The sequence below is a fragment of the Manis javanica genome, chromosome 16 (genome assembly GCF_040802235.1).
Source record: "Manis javanica isolate MJ-LG chromosome 16, MJ_LKY, whole genome shotgun sequence".
NCBI lineage: Eukaryota > Metazoa > Chordata > Mammalia > Pholidota > Manidae > Manis > Manis javanica.
In genome coordinates, this window is record NC_133171.1 from 43303018 (window position 1) to 43324893 (window position 21876).

The 21876-nt window shown below is 43.1% G+C and overlaps 1 protein-coding gene across 3 annotated transcripts in view; it reads left to right on the top strand.

Annotated features, from left to right (window-relative positions):
- Nucleotides 1-21876, top strand: part of LOC108409032 (chloride intracellular channel protein 5) — a 144291-nt gene that overhangs the window by 114783 nt on the left and 7632 nt on the right. The gene's annotated exons all lie outside the window — the stretch shown is intronic.

Sequence of the window (21876 nt, forward strand, 5' to 3'; positions counted from 1 at the left end):
CACTTACACAACCGAGAGACCCAAACCTAAGTGAAAACACATGGCTCTTCCCCTCCCTGTTCTAGTGCACACAACATGTGGGTGGTCCCTGCAGAGAAGTGGAAAAGATCGTGTACCTGCTCAGAGGATTTTTCCACATAAGATGAGCCCAGATCTTTCTCCAGACCTCCCACTGCCAACAATTTGTTCCATCACCCTGCAAAGAACTCCTCAGGGCTGGGAAACATCTCCTAAGAAGGCCCCTCATTACCACCAAGGGGAGCTGGCTAATAACCTCATTTAATCAGGTCCATCCAGGTCTCTGGATGAATGTTCTGGGTCCATCAGGTGAAAGCCACAGGCCTCTCCTGAGACATACAAGGCATTACAATTTCTCCTCCTTCAGAGTCTGTGGTAGTGAATATAGTTTAATAACAATTACAGATGCCATCATGTTAGTTACCAGGCAAAGCCAGCAGAAGTCAAGTCGTTACCCTGGAGTACGAGACACAGAGATACTGGGACAAGTCACTGCAATGGCACGGCTCAGACTTGGGACTTAGATTGAGAAGACCTGTACTATAACCCCATTCTGCCGTCAGCAAACCGCTTCTGCTCACCACGCCACCTCCTCAACTGCAGACTCGGAAGCATGATGACAGCACCAGCACTGCCTACTTCTCAAAGGGCTCTGGCCACTAAGGACCAAGAGTAGAAATGGGGCTTCACAGAGCACCTATCTCCAAGAGGATTAAATGAAATAATACACCTGGAGTTCTTGATACAGAGGTGGGCATGCCCTAAGAGCTTAATAATGATTTGCTATTATCATTGTCAACCTGTCTACATTATAGATGTAGTCAGTGGCTGGATGCTGAGTTGGGAGCCATGAAAATAATATTTCACTTAATCCTCATGACTTGAGGGGGATTATGTTATTCTGCACATTTTACAGATGAGAAAACTGAATCTCGAAAGGATTGTTTCTCAGGTTCTCTGGTCAGGGTTGACACTCACACCCAGGCTCTCGAACTCCAAAGCTGGTGCTTTTTCATTTCTCACTGAATGAAATCATGTGTGCAGAAGTCCAAGACTGCAGATAACTCTTATTAGTTTCATTTCACTAAAAAGCCTGGTTTCCTAGTATAAATCTCTAAAAGATAGAATGAATTTGGCTATATGCAACAGGATTATCAGCTATCAGTGGCCCACATGATAAAGACATTACATCTTACATAAGCACAAGAATGGAGGGTGGTAGTTCTAGGATTGATTCAGTAGCTCTGTGAAGTCAGAACAACAGAGGTGGGGTGGCATCTCCATGATTCTCTGGCCTTCCCCTCATTGCTACAGGATGGCTGCCAAAGGCCCAAACATCGTGTATTCACATCACAGCATCCCAATGTAGAAGGCAGGGGAGAGTCAGAAGGGCTTTTTATCTTGCATCTCCCTTTTCTTATTATGGAGAAAAATCCTTTTCAGAGACCCCTAACAGAATTCTACTTTTATCTTATTGGCTGAATTGAGTCACATTCCCATCCCCAGACTAATCACTGGCAAATGGGAAGAGTGTGGCTGTAGCTGAATTAGAACAATCACATCCATGCCCTGGGACTACGAGAAGAATAATTAGTTTTGGGCAGCAAGAGGGAAGAGGGAAAGGCTATTGCGTAGGGTTCAAGCCCCCACTCCTGTCTCCACCTCACAGCTCATTCCTCCCTGATAGCCCTACCTTTCATTCCTCTCCTGTTGAGCCTTTGCCCTGAGCAGCCAGTCACCTCTTGACCCGTACGCCACACTCAGGCCTATTTCCTGTGTTTCTTCTCTTGGTGTTCCTTCTGTTCACAACAACTTTCTCTCATTGCGCTTGCCAGTGACAACCTTATCCCACAGTAAGGGACAGTCACAACTCATGTTAGTCCCCAGTAAACACCAATACTGGCTTTTTGTAAACTCAGGAACACTTACATTTTCAAAGAGAGGTGGTCTAGCATGGCAGTTGAGAGCATGGACTCTAGAGCCACCTTGAAGGTACTTGATTCCCACCTGAAATACTTCCTAGGTGTATGACCTTGGGACAGTCACTTGGTCTTTTCTGGGCCTCAATTTCCTCATCTATAAAATGAGAGCAATAATAGAACCCACCTCATAGGATTGCTGTAAAAGCCAAAGAGCTCAATGCAGAATGATCTGAGAGCAATACCTGACACCTAGTAAATGCTTGCTTTATCGCTAAACTATCCGTTCCATTACTTAAGTCCTAGATCATTGAACTAAAGGAGATCAGCTAGATCAGTCAGTTCATATGGAACTCCTGAAAACTGAGGTCTAGAGAATTTAAAATGGACTTTCTCAGGGTCACAAGGGCAATTGCATACTGACAACAAGCCACTGATATATGGGTATTTTGATGTCAAGGGTGCTCTTTGGGAAACTTTATGAAATGTTTCTGAGCCTCTGGATCAGGGTTTCTCAGAGCCTGGGACTTCACTACCACCATCAGAATCCCCTGGGAGTGTTAAAAATTATGATTCCTAAACCTTATTTCAGATTCCCTGAATCAAGTTATCTATGGGTAAGGCTCAAATTGGCTATTTGAACAAACTTCCCAGATGATTTATGAACCAAAGATTGGTATCCACTGCTGGAGGGCTTAGCAGTCCTTCAGACATAAGGTGGACAAAACCTAAGACAGGGATAAAGGCCTCTGAGGACCCAGGCAGACCTCCCGGGGGACAGGAATGTGGGCTTCAGGAGGCACAGGGTAAGGATCTCTCCAGTTCTAGCAGTTGGAACCATGTAGGATTTTAGAGACTGAGGAGTTTGGTCAACACTGAATTCTCTTGAAGGCATCGTGTTGAGGAAAGAGACGGGATGGGAAATGGTTCCTCTCCAAGACCGGTCCTATCACACAGTTCTCAATCTGGGACATTTTTCCCAGGACTAAAAATGTCATTAGAGAAGTCTGACAACTTGGAGGAAACATGGGATCAAAGAATCCTGTATTATTTTTCTATGGCTGCATAACAGTTTGCTACAAACTTAGCAGCTTAAAACAGTACACATTTATTCCCTCACAGCTCCCGTGGGCCTGGAGTTGGGGCACAGCTCAGCTGGGTCCTCTGCTTCAGGTTCTCTCAGGAGGCTGCTGTCAAGCTGCTGTCTGGGGCTGAGGTCTAATCTGAAGGTTCTACTGGGGAAGGATCTGCTTCCAAGCTTACCTGCTTGTTGGCAGCATTCAGCTCCTTATGAGCTGTTGGACTGGGGACCTCAATTCTTTGTCAGCTATTAGCTGAAGGCCACTCTGACCCTCTGAGCCTCTCCAACACGGCCACTCCTTCATCAAAGCCAGCAAAGGCATCTGCTGCCAAGAAGGAAGTGGCAATCCTTTGTGACCTAATTGTGGGAGTGTAGACTGATCGTATAACCTAATCAACGTTTCTGTTTTATTATCTAGAAGCCAGTTAGTCAAGGCAAGGAGATAATACAAGGCCATAAGTACCAGGCCATGGGGATCCCTGGGAACCTCCATATCAAAGGCGTTCCTCTCTCAACCAAAGCAGTTGCAACCATTGAAGAGAACTATGGGAGATGCAAATATGTTACACAGGCAGAGTTATATTAATCCATATGTACGTCATCTCTCAAATTATTATATTAGCTAGGCATGAAATACTGCTATTTATTCATGAAATATTATTGATGACTGACTAGACATAGGTGTTGCCACGCATACTAGATGAATAAAACAGGGGACTGCTCTCAAGGTGAGTTTAGTCCAAAAGAGGAGAGAAACTATTAAAATATCTGCTGTTAAATTCCTATTGTCAAAATACTCACTCTGAAGCCTTATTTGGGAGTGAGAGAACAGGATCTCCTAAAGGCTGCTATTAAATGCAAATTTATTATCCCAGGAGGGAGACTTCAAGTGATACGTTGTATTTCAGCAAGATGTGGCTCACAGTCACAGAGCAGGTGTAAGTAGAAACACAAACTCAGACCTGGTGGCAGGCTGGTCCAGCCCTTGGAGGCTATAGAAGGGCGCCTCCATGACTAGGGAGGCATCGAGGCAGAATTGAAAGGGTAGAGACAGGCGGCATCAAAGGACATTCTTCAACCAACAGTTCTGTTGGGGGTGGACTCAAGTTTCAGTCAACAAAAAGTTAGCAAAAACAGGTGCTTGGTAAAGAATACAGACTCCTTTAGGCAACATCCCCCACCTCCAAACATTGTTAAGGCAAAGGAATAATACAAGGAGGTTCTTTAATTGATTTTATGCCACCAAGTATTTATTGAATGCTTTCTCTGTGCAAAGCATGTGCGCTCTTTGCTCCCGTGCAACTGATTGTGACCGCAAGCAAGATAACTCCACGCCCTCCTTGTAATACATGGGGAGAATCATTCCACAGCTCACATGGGAACCCTGCCAAGCAGGATAAAATATGGCCCCAATTCTCCTTGCATGGAGCTCTCTGTGAGAGAACAAAGAGAAGCCAACCTGACATTTATAAAGTGGGATCCTACAGTGAAAATTTCATCTTGGAAAGAGCAGGAAGACAGGGGCCAAGAGCAGGAAGAGAGGGACAGAGAGGCCTTAGAAATGGTATTTGATAACAACCCTGAAGGGTCCGCTCCTTTGGGGGATTTTAACAGGCCCCCTGAACTGTAACTGGGATGTAGAGATGAACAAACCATCTATTTGAAAGAAGGCATGATGCTTTCCTCCCAAGGCCAGGCTGGGGACAGGATGCGAAGCTTACTCTGGGCCAGAGAGATAGCAGGGACAGGTCTCTAAGTGAGGTTCCCGAGCACAGTCAACTGCATTTTGCTCTCCAGAGATCACGGTTGGAGGAAGAGAGGAGAGAATGTTTGCTCTGAGCTACTTAATTCTTGTTCTGTTTTAAGCACCAATATTTCTTTATTAACACACAAGGTGTCTATCCTGCATCCCATCATTTTTTAACTTTGCTTATACTTGTCCATCAATTTTATTACAATTCATGGAAACCCTATGCAAATAAAGAGTGCCCAAACCAGTGTCTTTGGCCCACCTCGACCAGCCTCCCATGCTGGAGGCCATGCTCCTTGGTGTTCAAGGGCTCTTAAAATTCAGCTCATGCTGTGGATCCAGCATAGTGGAAGCTGCTCCCCTGGCCTTGAGAGCTTCTGAGAACTTCATCTAGAGTGAACATCTAACCACAAGAGCTCTGGAAAGAACAATCTGAAACTTGAACAGAGCTTAGAAACCTCAAGACTCACTAATCACAACACAAAACTCAGGACCAAATGAGGCAAGAAGGTGTTTCTCTATCTGGTAGAACCAGATGTCTCTGCTGGGACAGACACCATCTTACAGAGCTGCTGAGTCAGGAAAATGCATAGGAGCTGCAGGAGAGACACAGTCTAACTTGGTGGTTGGCCTTTTCTGGAGATTGTGCTCATGATTTTCTGTTATGTTTTAGTTTCTCTTCTGATTTTAAGATTTGTGATCTTTGCATAGTCGGAGAACCAAGACCTATACAACAGGTGTCACAATTTACTGTGTGAGTTTATGTGATACTATGATTTGCTTTCCTTCACACTTCTAACATTTGCCACCCGCCTGCCCCAATAGTTATTGTTCTGGAACATGAGGGGCCACATTAAGAATTGTTGGGGTGGTATGCTAGGATGCGTGAATACTGGAAGGGGCGGGTGGGGACGCTGGTATGGACAGAGGATTGCAGCAACTGCTCCCACTGCTATTTGGTAGCTGTACTTACAACCTAGAACAAATATATCAGATTTGCAGAAAAGTGACTAGAAAATGAGGAATCTCCAAGCCTTAGAATAAAAAGCAACTTGAAGATCCAGAAACCAAGAAAGGTTAGGTAATTTTCCTAGGTCACAGTAGACAAGGAACAAAACAGAGACACGATGCTGGGTTCCTTCCCCAAGCTGGGCCGCCCCTAGGAAGCTCAGAAATTGACACCACAGAGAGACTGAAACACTTAATACATTTCTTAGGCCTCTTGCAATGACTGCCTTCTACTTGAGTATGTAAATCTCTGAGCTATCCTCCAGTGAGTAATATGTCCTGACTCCTGCTATGTCTTTTCTCTCATGTCAGTCCCATATGCCCAGCCATCTCCCGGGCCCAGCAGACAAGATGTTTGTCTACTTGAATGGAGCGCCTTGGTAGCAGCATACCCACCCATCTCTCTAACTTTCCCCAGGGTAATCTTTTAACAACTTTTTACACACACACTCACACAGAAACTAACAACAGTTAACAATATGAATCTCAATTGAAGGAAATGTGAATATTTAAAAAGCAAAGAATAAATTTTAGTTCATAGAGCAGAGCAGATCTGGAAATAATCTGGTTTTGATATGCCTCAAGTGTCACCCTTCGAATATAAGACCCTTGCAGAAATCACTATCTCTAATTTCTTTTGTTGCAATTTTCCAATAAAATCTGGCAGTGGCCCAAGTTCTCAGAGGACTAATAAGGATAAGAATGCCCCTGATTTTCCTTCAAAATGAGAAATCATTTCAACGTGAGGAGTCCAGCCACAACTGGCACGATCCCCATGGGTCTCTGGATTTCAGGAAAGGGGCCTGGGCCTCTCTCTGGCCATCCCAGCAGCCTCCTAGACTTATAATTATTTAGTCAGCAGCCCAGAATTGTGGCCTACTTAGTTTTCTCTAAAAGCACTTAAGGACAGTTTAATGAAAGGAAAGAGCAGCAAAGAAAGGGGAAAAATGCTTTTTTTAGGAACAGAACAAAATATCATGTTTTCTTCTCTCTCTCTCTTTTTTCCCTTTTTGCAATATTTCTCCTCAAAGAAAATTACAGTCTTTAAAGCCAGCAATGTGCTCTGTATGTTTTGCTTATTACAGTGGTTAAAATGAGAACCATGGGTGATGGAGTATCATTATAACATTCTTGATACCCCTGACATATTTGTGCAAACATAGCTGTGGGCAATGCATGCGTGACGATGAAGCCCATGTTGCCTGGAGAAGTTTCTCCTTGTCTTTGTTTATTTGCCCAGCTTCTTACCTTTCTCTGGAATCCGTACTTTGTATCCCTTGATATATTTTCTGCCTCTTCAAACTCCGTTTTTCTTCAAACTACCTTCATTTCCACTTCCCTCGAGCAGCCTTGAAATGTTTCCATGCCAAGCAATTTGCAAAGGAAATGGTTCAAGTTAGAAATGGAGTTAAGATGGAAGCTATAATCACCATGTAGGATTTCTGGTCATTACCACTTCATTCCCTTGGTTTGTATCTTTCTCTCTTTTCTAATCCTGTCCGTAGGATCCCAGGAAGAGGCCCCCTTTCCTAAACAGGGAGTCTAAGAGCCAAAAAATAAAACATTGAAATAAAATCACAATACCATTCAGTGACAATATTGCATCTCATTGAACCAATTGCTGCTGGGACACCAAGGAATAACACCCTTTTCTAGCCATTCCCTGCTCTAAAAATGCTTACAATGCACAGAAAAAAAAAGACATGAACCATTAATAAAGTGAGACAAGCAAGGGCCACAGGAGTTCTGAAGAATAAGAGTCTCCTGTTGGCTGTGGAATTCTCGGCAGGCTCCAGGGAGGAGCTGGGCCCTGGAGAAGCAGTGAAAAAGGAAGGGGACCTTTTCAGACAGAAGGAGCAGTAAACTGTGAAGGCAGATGGGGCAACTCACCACCGTTCTGTGGGGCAGTTCAACACCGGGATGCCTGTTGGAGTCTCCATAAGGGGATGTTCTAAACGGACACTACTAATATTCTATATTAGTCAATAAATTTGTTCTCTGGTGTGAATAACTTGGAGTTTGAGCCCTCTTCTTAAAATTTTGTTTCCACTAAATCTAACTGTCTGGGAACACAAACATTTTGGGACTCTGACAAAAGTCATGGACTCTCTCCCCAGAAAAATGAACAGAAACACAACATTATGCTGGTCATTTCAGGGACCCCCTGAAGCTTCTTCATGAAACCCAAGTTAAAATGCCTTGACAAAGTCTTCCCTGAGTCAGAGATTGTTTTGTATTCCTCTTAGTAGCTCAATGCCTAGAACAAAGCAGTTGATTAATAAAATCTGAATAAAAGGCATAAGAATGAATTCTGTGTGTCTCTCACTTTTTGCCCTCTTTGAACCATAGACTCAAGTTACCTGCTGATCCCAGTGCTGGGGTGGGGCAGGGGGTGGGAGGTATGGCAGAGACCTGCTCATTGTGCTTTCTGCCCATATCCTGGTTTCCGCAAACTTGTTCTTTCTTGAATTCACCTTCTCATTGTTATTTGCCCATCTTGCATCTTATTGCCTGAGCTCTGTCTGGCACTAAGATCGTAGTCAATCATCTTAGTTAAAGAACTCCACGTCAACATGCTAAAGGAAGAGAAATACACACGTCTCATTCCTCTCATTTATGACCCAGGTAAATCCCATGCATCTCCATGGTTGTTTTCCCGAAGCAGCACCTCAGTCTTATTTTCTGATCCCAAAGTATCTCCAATGAGAGGAACTGAAACCTAGTGAAAGTGTGTTCTGGGGTGGCTGGAGGAGAAGATGCTATGTCACAGGGGTAGCTAGTAGTGCCCCTCTGGTCATACTCCATGTTAAGAAAGATTATCCAAAATTTCAAAGCAGTACAAAAGATTATAGAGTTCAATTTCAATCAGACTTGAGTATTGTCTCACAAGATTTCCTAGTAGTCATCTGATTCTGTCCTGGGGATATAGCCTTTTTGACTTATTATTTAATACTGACTAAGTGCCCAGACTTTGTAAAGTTAACTGTTAATTTATAGGAGATTGATAGATTGCAAATAATTGTTTTTGGTACAGATGTAAGCAATTTCTGCCTAGTAGAAAAGATAACTTCAAAAGTTATGGTTTTATTGCCCCATGGGACTTTAAAGTTTTTAAAGTATTTAAAGTTTCTATCTTTTCTCAACAATCTTTCTTTTATTGACTATGTATACCGCAGTCTCTTTTCTTCTCTTTTAAACTAGTTTTAACATCTTGCAGTTTTCTTGATTACATTCAATAAATCCCTGACTCATGTTCACTCTGTTGTTGTATAGGAATTGCAATTTCAATTTTTTGATAATGTTCAGCTACATTTCAGCTATGGGCAGATGCCAGTGTCCAAGGCTTTTCAATACCCAGAGTGCTGTACAGTGACATTTCTCAGACTTCAATGCACATAAGAATCACCTGGAGATCCTGTTACAATGTTGATTCTGATCCGGTCATCCTGGAGAGCAGTACTTCTTATAAGTGCTGACTACGCTGGTCCCTGGACAGTGCTTTTAGTGAGTCTATAGAATGCAAAACAACTTTCACAAAAGACTGAATGAATCCATGAATCTGTGTCCCTTCGCTGTCTCCCACTCCACTAAAGGCACAGCAGAACCAGCCCAAGAGACAGTCCTGACTGCCAAAGAACTGGGCTTGGTGGGGAAATTCTGGGAACTTTGGGGGGAGTTTTAAGTGTGTGTAGAAGGGTGTGGGTAGGAGGGTGGGGGGGCAACATAAAGGAAATGAAGTGATTCGTGCTCAACTGCGATTGCATGAGCATTAAATACCATCCAAGGGAAACCGAACCCCCCCACTGCAAAGGAGAGCATCCAACTCAGCCTTGCTCTCCAAGCAACACAGCCTCCACCCTCTCCTGATGGGACCCACCCAGACTTTTCCCCAAGGAGGCTCCAGGGCTGTCATGTGCATGGACAGTTCTCAGACTTCATGTTTTATATGGCAGTTGAGCTGTTTCCTCCTCCTTTGGGAAGAGGACGGGTGGGTCCCTTATGTTTTCAGTGGGCACATTTCTATACGTTGGTGGCCTGACTGCTCAGTTGCGTGCTTCCATAGATCATGGTGCACTCGTATTTTTAATTCTTCATGTTTCCTGGAAACATACATATCTCGGAGACTCCAAGAAATACACAACTGGTTTAGTTCACTCTTACCTAGGGGCCTTTAGGAAAACAAAGACGCATGTGTTCCCAGGGAGAACGGCCAGCTTTGGTTCTGGATCTCAAAGACCTGCTCATGGACTGCACAGCTCTGAGATGACAAGAAAAAGCTAAAGAGTGAAAGAGAGAAAAGGAAGGAGGGAGGGATGAAGGGGAGAGAGGCAGGCAAGGAGAGAGGAAATTGTTCACAGAGGTAGATTTATTCCATGAAAGAGCTGTCCTTTTTCCTGAGAGTATGCTCTGCCTTTTTTTGGAAGTGGTGTTAAATGTCTTCTTTGAGACGATCTTGGTAGCAGATGACCAGGTTTTTGTTGGTTTGGTTTGATTTTGCTTGTGCATTCTGTGAGCTCATTCAGTACAATTAAAAATTGGCCATCCCCTGTTAGTTCTCCAACTTGGGGGGAAATTGTTCTACTCTGAAAAGCCGCCTCCCAGCCCCAACACCCACTTACCCCCCTAGAGCCTCGGACTACAGATGAGATGCCCCTGAGTTACTGAGTCCCCTCTTCCAGCTGTCTGCAAAATCAGCCCTGGCCTCCCAGGAGCAGGAGTCGGGGGAAGGCAGGTAACTTTCTCCCCGATGTTTGGGGAGCCCCTCTCCTTCTCCCTTGGCCAATCTGCTTGAAGGAGGCACACTTGACAGGACAGAGGATGAAGCATCCTCTGCAGTGGTTTAATAGGAAGTGTGGAGATGGGGAATGCGTTGGAACTGGAAAATTTAGGAGTGAGTCTTGGTTCGGCCACTTAAAAACTGTGTGAACTTTTGCAAGAGGTGTAATCTTTTTGGAGCTGAAAAAACTTTCAGAGTTGCCAAGAGAATAAAATTGTAATATATATGAAGAGCTCTATAAAACATGATATGAAAGAGCTGTGAAAATATAATCTATTGTTACAAGACCCCTCTCTCCCTCCCTCTTACCAAATTTTCACAGGAAAATTCAGCACTGCTGAGTTGTTAGCTAAGAATTTTGGCTCACTTGTGCCCACATTTGGTGTGGGGACAGTTAGATGACCTTAGAGGTCAGCAGTCTGATTTTCAACTATTTATTAGATTTTAATGATATAGGGTCTATCAGGGCATCAAGAGTTGTATAGGTAATTTGAATGTATACCCAAAGTCAATTACCACTGTTTACAGGAACTAAAGTAGTGTTCCTGTATAAATCATACATGATAAGGTTTCTAGAGATTAAATTACTGCCCAGGTTCACACCATCAGAATGGCAAAGACAAGATGCTAAACTAACTTAATTCAGACTGACTCAGAAGCCTCACTCCCCCTGTGCTGTTGGAGAACCAACATGGCACCCAACTCACCTGCCATGGGGGGAAATTCTTTGGATAGGGTATCAAGGGTCAGACTGTTTCAAAGTTATCACTTATTAGAAAGGCAAATTCGGACCCATCCTTTCTGATAGGTCCTGTAAGATTCATAGAAAAAATGTAAAATCCCCTCAAATAAATTCCAGGGAAGTGATTATAGAAAACAAAAATAAAATACTTGGCAATTGTAAAAATTATAATCACTCACTGTCTCTAATGAGCTCACCATTAGCCAAGATAGGCTTTTTCTTTTTTTGCCATAAATGAAGTATAATATAATGTCATTTATTTTTCTTGGTAGTTCTGGAAAATGGAATTGCTCATACCCGAAGGGTTAAATACAGTATTTTTGTCTTATTTATGTGAACATTAGCAAGTACCGTGGACTAATAATGGGCATGATCCCATCAGTATACATTAGACATAACACAGGCATCTGTTACTCATGTTAAACATCTAATTGGGGGAGTGGAAATATAATATAATAAGGAGCATGTCTATATGAGGAAAACTGAACTCCAAAATGCTTTAAATTACAACATGATGCCTTCCACTTTATTTAATCAAGTCCTTTCTCATAACTCAGTTAAAATGAGAGGGGAGAGAAGAGAGAGAGGGAAAGTAATACTAAAATTTATTCCTAATTTTAACTCTGAAGTATACAATAATCATAGTGATTTGGTGAAATAGTTTGAAGGTTCCAAAGCAAAAAAGGAATAGTTCTGTGTTTTTCCTGTAAGGCCTCTCTTCAAGAAGGTAAATACAGAAACCTTACCTTAATCATTCTACTATTCCAACCGAGGAAAATTAAGAAGTTGGTGACGTTAACACATATGTTGTAGAAATAGACATGGACCAATGGTGGTGGGTCTGATTGACAAGGGTCAGTATCAAAAGGTTTACTGAAGTTCTCAGAAACTTTTAGACAAAACAAATTCGACTGCCCAAGCATTTCAGTTACATCCAGTGAGGTGACCCATGTGGCTGCTCTTATATGCTAGAGTCTGATTGACTTAAAAAATGGGAAGAAGCAGCAGCAAATAAAGTCTGTGTACTTAAGAATTCCTCAATCTTGTCCATCTGGCAAGCCATCTCTCTTCTTTCAAGTCCTTCCTGCCCCAAGTCACCAAAAGGTGATGACAGCCCGTAATGATGGCCTCACATAGCAGCTGTGGAAGACACACTCCCACCTTGAGGGCATCCCTGTCCTCCACACAGGAAACTTCCAACTGAAAGGAGGTCCATTCGAACAGAAGCCAACCAACTACCCATTTTCCTAAATACAGTGTCCTGGAATGTAGCCGTGCTATGTGTTGACATATTGCCCAAGGCTGCTTTTGCCCTACAAAGGCAAATGGAGTCCACCTGGCCCACAAAGGGCTAAAATATTTACAGTCTGGTCCTTTACAGAAAGATCTGCTGACACCGGTACTAGAAAGAGCACCGACCACGGAGCACCAAGATGAGCATGTTTAAACTCCAAAGCTCCAGGTCTGAATCCCTCTATAACCTCAGCACACCTAAGGCGGGCAAAACCTATTTCCATCAGCAATATTACCTTAACTTCCAGTACACACATACTCGAGAAAGGGACTTTCCATGACACTAGTGAAATTTAAGCTTCCGGGTCACTCCCTTGCCCAAGACCTTGGGAGGGGCCCTTGCGATGTGTTCCTCTGGTTATAGGTTTGTATATTTTAAGAAATAAGAGATAGACACCACTGTCTCTTTCCATTAGAGGTTTCCTTCCATCAGTCTTCTCTAAGTGTTGGGTACCGACTTCGCTGAGTCAGAGAGAGGCCCCCGGGGAACCAGCGCAGCACAGGACCTGGCCTGCCACAGGCCTCCACCTCGCCCTCTGTGTGCTAGAAGGGATGTGGGGATGTTGTGGATCCAGTTAAACAGAAGTTGAGTTGGGTAGCTGGTGCTGCATCTAGTTTGGGTTTAGTGGAACACATGCAGAGATGGACAGAGAGAAGCCCATAACCACTTCTCTTTATGGTTAATTTATTGGCAGTCCTCCCACACTAGGAATTATGTACAGGGATAGTCCTACTGCCCAGGGCACTGGCCCACTGGCGTCATGACACAGACATGCAGCCATACTGTCCTAGCACCACATGAACGTGTCCTACGGCACCCACCACTAAGACTGTGGTCGGGGGAAGGCACAAAAAGTTTGAAATGTGTGAAACCAGAAGCTAGTCTATGGAAAATTCTACCCAGCCTTATAAGGAGTTCGTGTATGAAAGAAACTTAACAGATTTTTCCCAAATCTGACAACAGTCTTAAAATGTTGAATGACATTATGAATCACAAGCTGTGATGCTGAAAAATTCTTTTTTATCAATAATAAAAATCTTTTTCAATTAACCATGGTAAAGAAAAGGTCAAATTGTCTGTTTCTTTCTGCCAAAAATTACGTAATATTGCAGTTATATAAAGACATGATCAAAGAGCCAACAAATGTATGGATACCGGTGTTATGGAGTGTCAAACCATTCGTTAATAAAAACATGCTGTTTTCTAGATTTTGTGATGTCTGTGGTCAGTTTTTAAAATCAGCTATATGTTACAATTCTATTTTTATTCTAAATCCTTTTTCGTCAATAGGGCCTCCCAAATCACATAAGTTTTAGTCCCACAAAATCTGGCCTACTTACATTCTTGAACATCTGCATATAATATTAAAACAGAAATTTTCTTTTCTCTTTTAATGCTGTCATCATAACCTACTGCACTGATGTGGCCCAGGAATGGAGTAGGATTTACAGTTGAAAAAACACTTCCTTAAAAATTGTTGCAAACAAATTGTTATTTAAGTGCATCCATTATTACATGGAGCATGTCTTTTCCAAATTACCTTGCTAAATGTCCTGGATGGGATGGAATGACATAAATTTCAGAGCTTAGATGACCTAGATCAGATCCTGACCTCACTTTTTGTGCCTATCTGTTTCTGAACATAATATTTAGCTTTGCTGAGCCTCGGTTTCCTTATCCATCAAACAGGGAAAATGGTGCCCACATTGCTAGGTGAGAGGGAGGTCCCTGGGTTGCAGGCACAGTCCAGACCTGGCCCACTGCAGGCCTGCACCTCACCATGCGTGGCTCTCTAGGGCCCCCCGTGGCTCGTGCACAGAGAACACAGCTGGCAAAGAGACACTCGGAGGAAAGCCTCTGTAATTAATGTCATATTCACTCAATTTCAGGTCTAGACAATATTTTTCTAAAACAATTACTTCCAAGGGCCAGTAATAAAAACAGAACAATGTCAGTCATCAGAACTAAGAAAAGGGAGGATAAATACTGCCTGACGGGTCCGTTCTAACTTTGATCCGAAATTTTGCATTCCTCTGGGAGACTTGTAGTAAATGATTTCCACACTTCCCGTGGCTGTTGGTCCTTACTATGCACAGCCTGTTTCTTAGGAACAAAAAGACAGGAATGCAGAGAGAATATGGCTTTAAGACTCTCCTTTAAGGTATCCAGAAGGCTTAGTGACTGGGGTAGCAGATATTAACTTCCCTCCAGAGATCATGTCCTACATACAGTGTGAGACAGGTACTCTGAAAGCTATGGGCAGCCCCTAACTTCTGACCTAGAGAATTTCCCCAAAGGGCATTCCAGGTGTCTGAAATTTCTGTCTACTCGTTAGGGTTCACCCCTAAGAGCAGCTGCCTGTTTCCCTGGAGCAGCAGAGGAGCAGTTGAAGGGGACTGCAATCTTCCCTGGTGCTGGGCCCGTTCAAAGGGGTCCCTGCTCTTCCTCATCCTACTGCTATTCTCACCCCATCTTCATTCTTCCTGACTAGTTCAGGATCAGGGACTACAGAAGGCACAGGCCACAGCCAGCAAAGTATCGTGGCTTTGAGAGGGTGACATTTTGGTGGGATCCCGTGCAAATGGTGCCCCTGAAAATGGGCAAAGTTGTAGTCCAGGTGCCGGCAACTTAAAGCGGTCCAGAGAAGTGTGTCCACATCCCCCTCCACAGAGAGAGAGAAACTGAGACTAGAACAAAGAGATAGAGAGGGTGACCAGTAGAAAAAGAGAGAAAGAGATGGGACAGAGAGAGCAAGGGACCTAGAGACAGAGGCTGAGGGTCTTTGCTACAGTCCAAGAGAATAAGCCCAAGGCTTTTCAGTAAATAGAATTCAGCAGAGAAGCAGGCAGATGTTCCCACAAGCACAGGGCACAGCAGGGCACAGCAGTCCAGCACTCAGACCCCTTCGCCCAACCTGGCGTTTTATCACGGGAGGGAGCTCTCTTGATCAGCAGGGGTCCTGGGAGTCATTCGTGTCTGTACCACCATCTTAGATTCCCGTATTTGAATGAAGACAAACCTTTGTGACACACAAGGAAACCCTGCCTGCTCCTCCCCACCCTAACCCCCCCTGGTTCAGAACCTGGGGATATTTAGAATAATACTGCTCACAGCAACCCAAAGTGGCATGCCATCTGCTGGGTATACTCACTCCCAGGCAGCCAGCAATGCATTTTAGAGTTCCACTGCATCCTCCAAAAATGGGTCTTCCTCCTGCGGTTTCTCTAACCCAATAAAAAAATCTCCTTCTCTTGTGAGAGTGTTCTCAGCTAAGTTCCAGGGGGAAATGGATCTAACTAAATCTTACTCATGTGTGAGTGACTGACAATCTTCCTCATCCCTTCCCAGAGCATTAACACTGTAAAAGAGCAACTTCAGACAAAAACAAACAGAAAAACCCCACAATGAACCTCTAATAGGTAGGGTTTCAGGTAGGGTGGCAAAAGGAAGCAAAGAATTTCAGGAATGATGAGAGCCTTCACGGAAGGCCCACTGGTCTCCCAGGGCTTGTTAAGTCACATTGTGAGGGCAACTGCTTACTAGGCCAAAGCTGCTTCTACAACTAGGAAGTCACACTTCTCCTCGGATCAGAAACCTGATACATCAGCTTTCTGCCATAGCACCCCAGCAGGAGAGTCAGGTAATATGAGGCAGCGCTTCTCAAAGTGTGAGCCCCAGGCCATCATCATGAATCACATTAGAAATGCAAAAATTCCCGGGCCCCTCACTAGACCTACTGAATCAGAAACTCAGGGGGGTTGAACCCAGAAATCTCTGTTTCAACAAGCCCTCCAGGGAATGCCCAGGAATCTCAGATTGGGAGCCACCTTCTGTAGAGCTTGGTGAACTGGGAACCTCCCTTGTGCTCCAACTAACTTGACCCCTTGAGAAACTCAACTGACTTCTGTGAGCCTCAGTTTCCCCAAATACAAAATAATTGTTGGAATTTAATCAGTATCCTGTGGAAAACTGGTTTCATCAGATGCTCTGCAGAAATATTTTATGACCAGAGCACTCTGGAAAATCCCTTCTTAGATACCCATAATACACGATAGCCCTTCAAAGAGTATGGCTGTCCTCTGGGTTGTGCTCTTCTGAGACAGGCAGGGGTTGAAGAAACGAGAAACTGCAATGGTAGCGGCTGTCTTGCCGATGCCTGAGCACCGTCATCAGCTCAGTCCTGCCCCGGGTCCTGCTATTCTCTGTACGAGCGTCACTCTGCTCTTGCCTCCCCTCCTCCCAGGATGTTTTCCTCACCTCTCCTGCTGTTTTCCCACATGCCTCACCTCTTGCCCTCTAAGCTGTCTAATGTCCCACTCCATCTTCGGTTTCTGTCCAGGTGGCAGAGAAGGATAAGATCGTCCTAAGATGGCACTAAGAAAATCAGGGAATGCACACTAAGTCATAACGTAGATAAACTCTGGTCTAGGGCACAAGCTGCAGCAGATACAGGCCAGAGTGCAGCCAGTCAGCCGACCTGGAGCTGTGCGGTGTGGACCTGCAGGCTTTTACAGTTGGAAGAGACCCTGGTGGCCCCCTAAACCTTCAGATTCCACATGTTAATGGGCATGACCCAGAAGGACAGCCATACCCAAACATGCACGATGTAAACACAGCTAAACAGGCTTCCTCATTTATGTTTGGATTTGGGGGTCTTTCAGATGAGTCACATGCATGGAACACCCTAACAGCTGAAAGCAAAAAGCCGATGATATCAATAATAATATTCATTACAAACTAATAACCATTAGAATGTTCTGCAGTTTACAAGGTATTTCTGCACAGTTTTTCCCCTTAATCTTGATTATAACAAAGAAGTGAAATAGCAATTATTCTTATCTCCATGTTGCAGATAAAACTGAGGCTCAGTGGGATTTTTCCCCCAGGTCTCAGAGCCTATAACTGGGAGGAACTGAATTAGAGACTAGGGCTATTCTTCCATATCCCAGGTGACAGCGGTCTCCAAGGGCACATTATATACTCTGCTAAATCAATTTCATCAAAAACCCTCATCAGTTTGTGCAATGGTAAAGTGACCTCACACCAACCCACTGCAGCCCTGGCAACAGACTGGACAGTTCCTAGTAGTGTAATGGCTAAGAACGTGATGTTAGAATCGATTGCTTAGGATTGACCCCTAGCTCCCCACACTAGAGTGTGATTTGAGATTTTGTGGGACTAACTGTGCAAAGTGTTTAGCCCGGTGCCTGGCATATTTCACTGCTGAGTGTTGGCTACACATCCATCATTGTCAGAAGACAAATCTTAGCTGAGTTCAGGCACTGGGAAAGATAATAGTAAGGCCCCAAGGGATGTAAAGCTGCTGAGCATGCTTAAACCAAGGAGACGAGGAACGCAGACAACAGTGCACTTGGACTGCAGGTTCCGTTTGAAATCTTCACTTTGCCATTTAATTCCAGGTGGCCTTGAGCAAAGAACTAAAATGTTCAGTTTCTCTTCTGCTTATTGGGGGGTTGTAATGCCCAACTAGCTTTCTACACAAGACGGTTTGAAGGTCAGACAGGCCAGGCACCGTTGGTTGCCTACCTAATAGCCACTCACCTCAACCTCCTGATAATGGAACCCCAGCTTTGTTCAGGTATCACTTCTTCCACATGGTCATGCACCTCAGGGAATGTGCTCTGGTCTAAGCTCATGAAGGTGGCTCCATTCCCCCTGCAGTTTACTGGTGAAAGTCAGGGCAGGTAATGCAGTTCTGACCACTGAGCTGTGGGGTGAGGTCCCCTGGGAGGTTGGGTTTCCTTGATTTTTTTTTTCATCTTAAAAAGAATTTATTTATTTATTTATTATTGTTTTTGAGAGGGCATCTCTCATATTTATTGATCAAATGGTTGTTAACAACAATAAAATTCTATATAGGGGACTCAAGGCACAGTCATTAATCAACCCCAAGCCTAATTCTCAACACTCTATAGTCTTCTGAAGCATAATTAACAAGTTTTTACATGGTGAACAAGTTCTTACATAGTAAATAAGTTCTTAAATGGTGAACAGTGCAAGGGCAGTCATCACAGAAACTTCGGTTTTGATCACGCATCATCAACTATAAACAATCAGGTCAAATATGATTATTCGTTTGATTTTTATACTTGATTTATATGTGAATCCCACATTTCTCCCTTATTATTATTATTATTATTATTTTCAATAAAATGCTGAAGTGGTAGGTAGATGCAAGATAAAGGTAGAAAACATAATTTAGTGCTGTAAGAGGGCAAATGTAGATGGTCAGGTGTGTGCCTATAGACTAAGTATTAATCCAAGCTAAACAAGGGCAACAAAACATCCACGGATGCAGAAGATTTCTCTCAAAACAGGGGGGGTGAGGTTCTAAGCCTCACCTCTGTTGATCCCCAATTTCTCACCTGACGGCCCCCCTGCGACTGTGCCTGTCTTAGGTTGTTCCCCCCTTGAGGAATCTTACCTGTCTCTGGCTAACCAGTCATCTTCTGGGGCCATACAGGGAAATGTAAAGTTGGTAAGTGAGAGAGAAGCCATATTGTTTGAAAAGGTTAGCTTTTTACTTCTTTGCAGATTTATGCCCTGTGGCTTCTATGCCCAGCATTTGTCTTGAGGAATCTTTACCACTTGGAAGAATTATGATACTCGGTAATTTCGATATGAGGCACGAATTCTACTAAAGGATTGTAATTAGAAAGGAAGAAGAAAAGCTATAGAAGTAGCAGATGGAAGAAAACATGGGAAGATTGATTATTTCTTTGACATATCTTCTTGTAGAGTAACATAAGCATGTATAGGTTTTAAACTACTAATTAAATTGCATGCACACATTGACATAATAGGAATCCAGCTATATAACAAAAGCAGACCTACAATTACCAGCCATATCCAGTGAAACCAAGAAATGGGTTTCCTTGATTTTAAAAAGACTCATAAGGAAGAAATGGTATCTTCTCCCCCAGGACATGGCCACATCTGGATGGGATACTGGCTCACTGCTGCAGACAGCTTCCTGCCATAAGGGGAAACGCTTGACCAGCCCTCTGAAGATGGCAAAGCAGAGAGATGGAAAGCATCTGGGTCTTTGATAATGTCACCGAGTCACTTAATTAACTGATCCTAAGATGCCCTCATTCTGCAATTGCCATGTGAAATAATAAATGTGTTATTTGCTTTCAGTAGTGGAGTCAGGGTACCAAGCAGCTTGCCACTCTGAGCAACCCAACATATGTCAGGCAATGTATCACAGTACAGCGCCACCTTCTGTATATATGGAGCTGTTGTTTGGACTGAGTGCTCCAAACTCTCCGTGTAAGTTGGAAAACCAGAAAGAATGACACAGAAAAGACCCAGGGCATGGCAGTGCTCAGGAGACAAGGCATAGATCAGGATGCGGAACAGAACTGGCACAACACTGAGCCCAGCTGAGCTTCGGCTTATTGCCCTTTCATGAGATTCAGAACTACGCCTTCCCGATTTTTTTTTTATGTTCAACCATGAGTGAACCTAAGAAGTGTTCACTAAGATGAGTGGCCTAAGAAGTAACACAGTAAAGGAGCAAATTCTCACTTCACCGTATTTATAGGTAATCTCTTTGGCATCCAGATTTCCAAAGTTTATATCTACTGTGCATCAGAACACAGGCTGGTTTAGCTACATGAAATAATCTGGATGTCACAAAGCCATTGCTTCTATTTTTTGTTAAATGACATGGAGAGGTGCTGGCTGTACGAAGCATTCCATTTTCTGAACAGAATACTTTGTTTGGCCAGGCCAGATATGACCTAATGACGGAGATTCAATTGCATCTGAAGGGAAGATAAATTAAAATATAAATAGTAAAACTTCACATTCTTACTAAGTTGAACATATGGCAGGATTTTTTTTTCTTCTAGTAGCTGTTCATTCTGATTATTCTCTCTGAATTGATGGCAAGTGGTAAATGTTTTCCAAAATTATTTAAAATGGTGTGTGGCTGTGTTGTTTTGAATTTTGTATTGGGAAGGCAGGCAACTGTTCTGGGTAAAGAACAAAGATGATGTCACAGGGACAATGTCTTGATCAGACTTGTGACTCTCAGGAATGACAAAACCCATGTTCATTCCTGGCACATAGTAATTGCTCAACAAATATGTTTTAAAGAACTGAAACACAATATCCTGTTTATTCTAATCAGAAGACCCTTTAGGTGTAAAGATGGCAGTTTAATATTTCATGAACTGTTTTGAGATGTAAATTGTAATAAATTAGTAGAATAAATGTTGCATTCATGGAAAACCTATGCTTTTTAAAAAATATATGGCCATTACAAATGAGGTCCTTGATGAGCCACGGGATTCACAAACTCTAGGCACCTTAAATGGAAGCATTTGTATAAAAAGCATGAAATCTGGAGTCCACTGAACTGGAATTCTGTCCCTGGCTTCTCCACCAAGTAGTTGCATGGCCACAGGTAAAAAAAAATCCAACCTCTACACCACAGCATCTTTATTGGCCAAATGGATGGTGACAAGAGTGACTACCTTAGACTGTGGTTTCGAGGATGGGCTGAGATAATGCGTCAAAAGAGCTCTTACCACGGTGTCTGGCATATTAGTCTTTGTCAGAATCTCCCAAAATAAAATGAATGAATGAATGAATAAATAAATAAATGAACGAGGTAGGTGATAGCTTTCCAATCCCATCTATGATACTATGTAGCCTAGTTCTATATAACCAATTCATGGGTAATATACACAGAACTCAACTAACTAGAATCTCAACTAACTAACTCACTCAACTAATCTGATTCTTTGATTAACCAAGGTTGTTTCTACTATTGTGTGTATCTTCCTGTGCCATCAGTATTGGTTTGCAAATTTCTCGATAGCTAGAAAGTGAAAGTCAATCAGGCATGGATAATAATCATCTTTTTATCTCCAATACAACTCAGCATTTGGCACTTAATAATAAAATGAGTGAGTAAGTGAATAAAGGATTTTGTTGTGAACCAGACTTGTTTTCTGTAAAATATTAAGTGATTGACAGGTAATCCATTGGTAATTACTAAGACAAGTCAAGATGAAGCTACTCCAGAGAGCCCTCTCTGTAGGCTAAAAACTCTAGGCTCCCATTGCCACCCAGCTGCGGAATGAAAACCACATTGCGTGGCAAATGACATTGTGTTCTTCTAACATCAAGAGATTCAAGACAGCCTGGCTCCTGCCATCTTAAGAGCAATTTTGGTTCAACACACTGGCTACTGTTCTGTCTATTGAATTGCAACCTTTTTTTCCCTGGGTATCGATAAACAGCTGCAGAGTCAA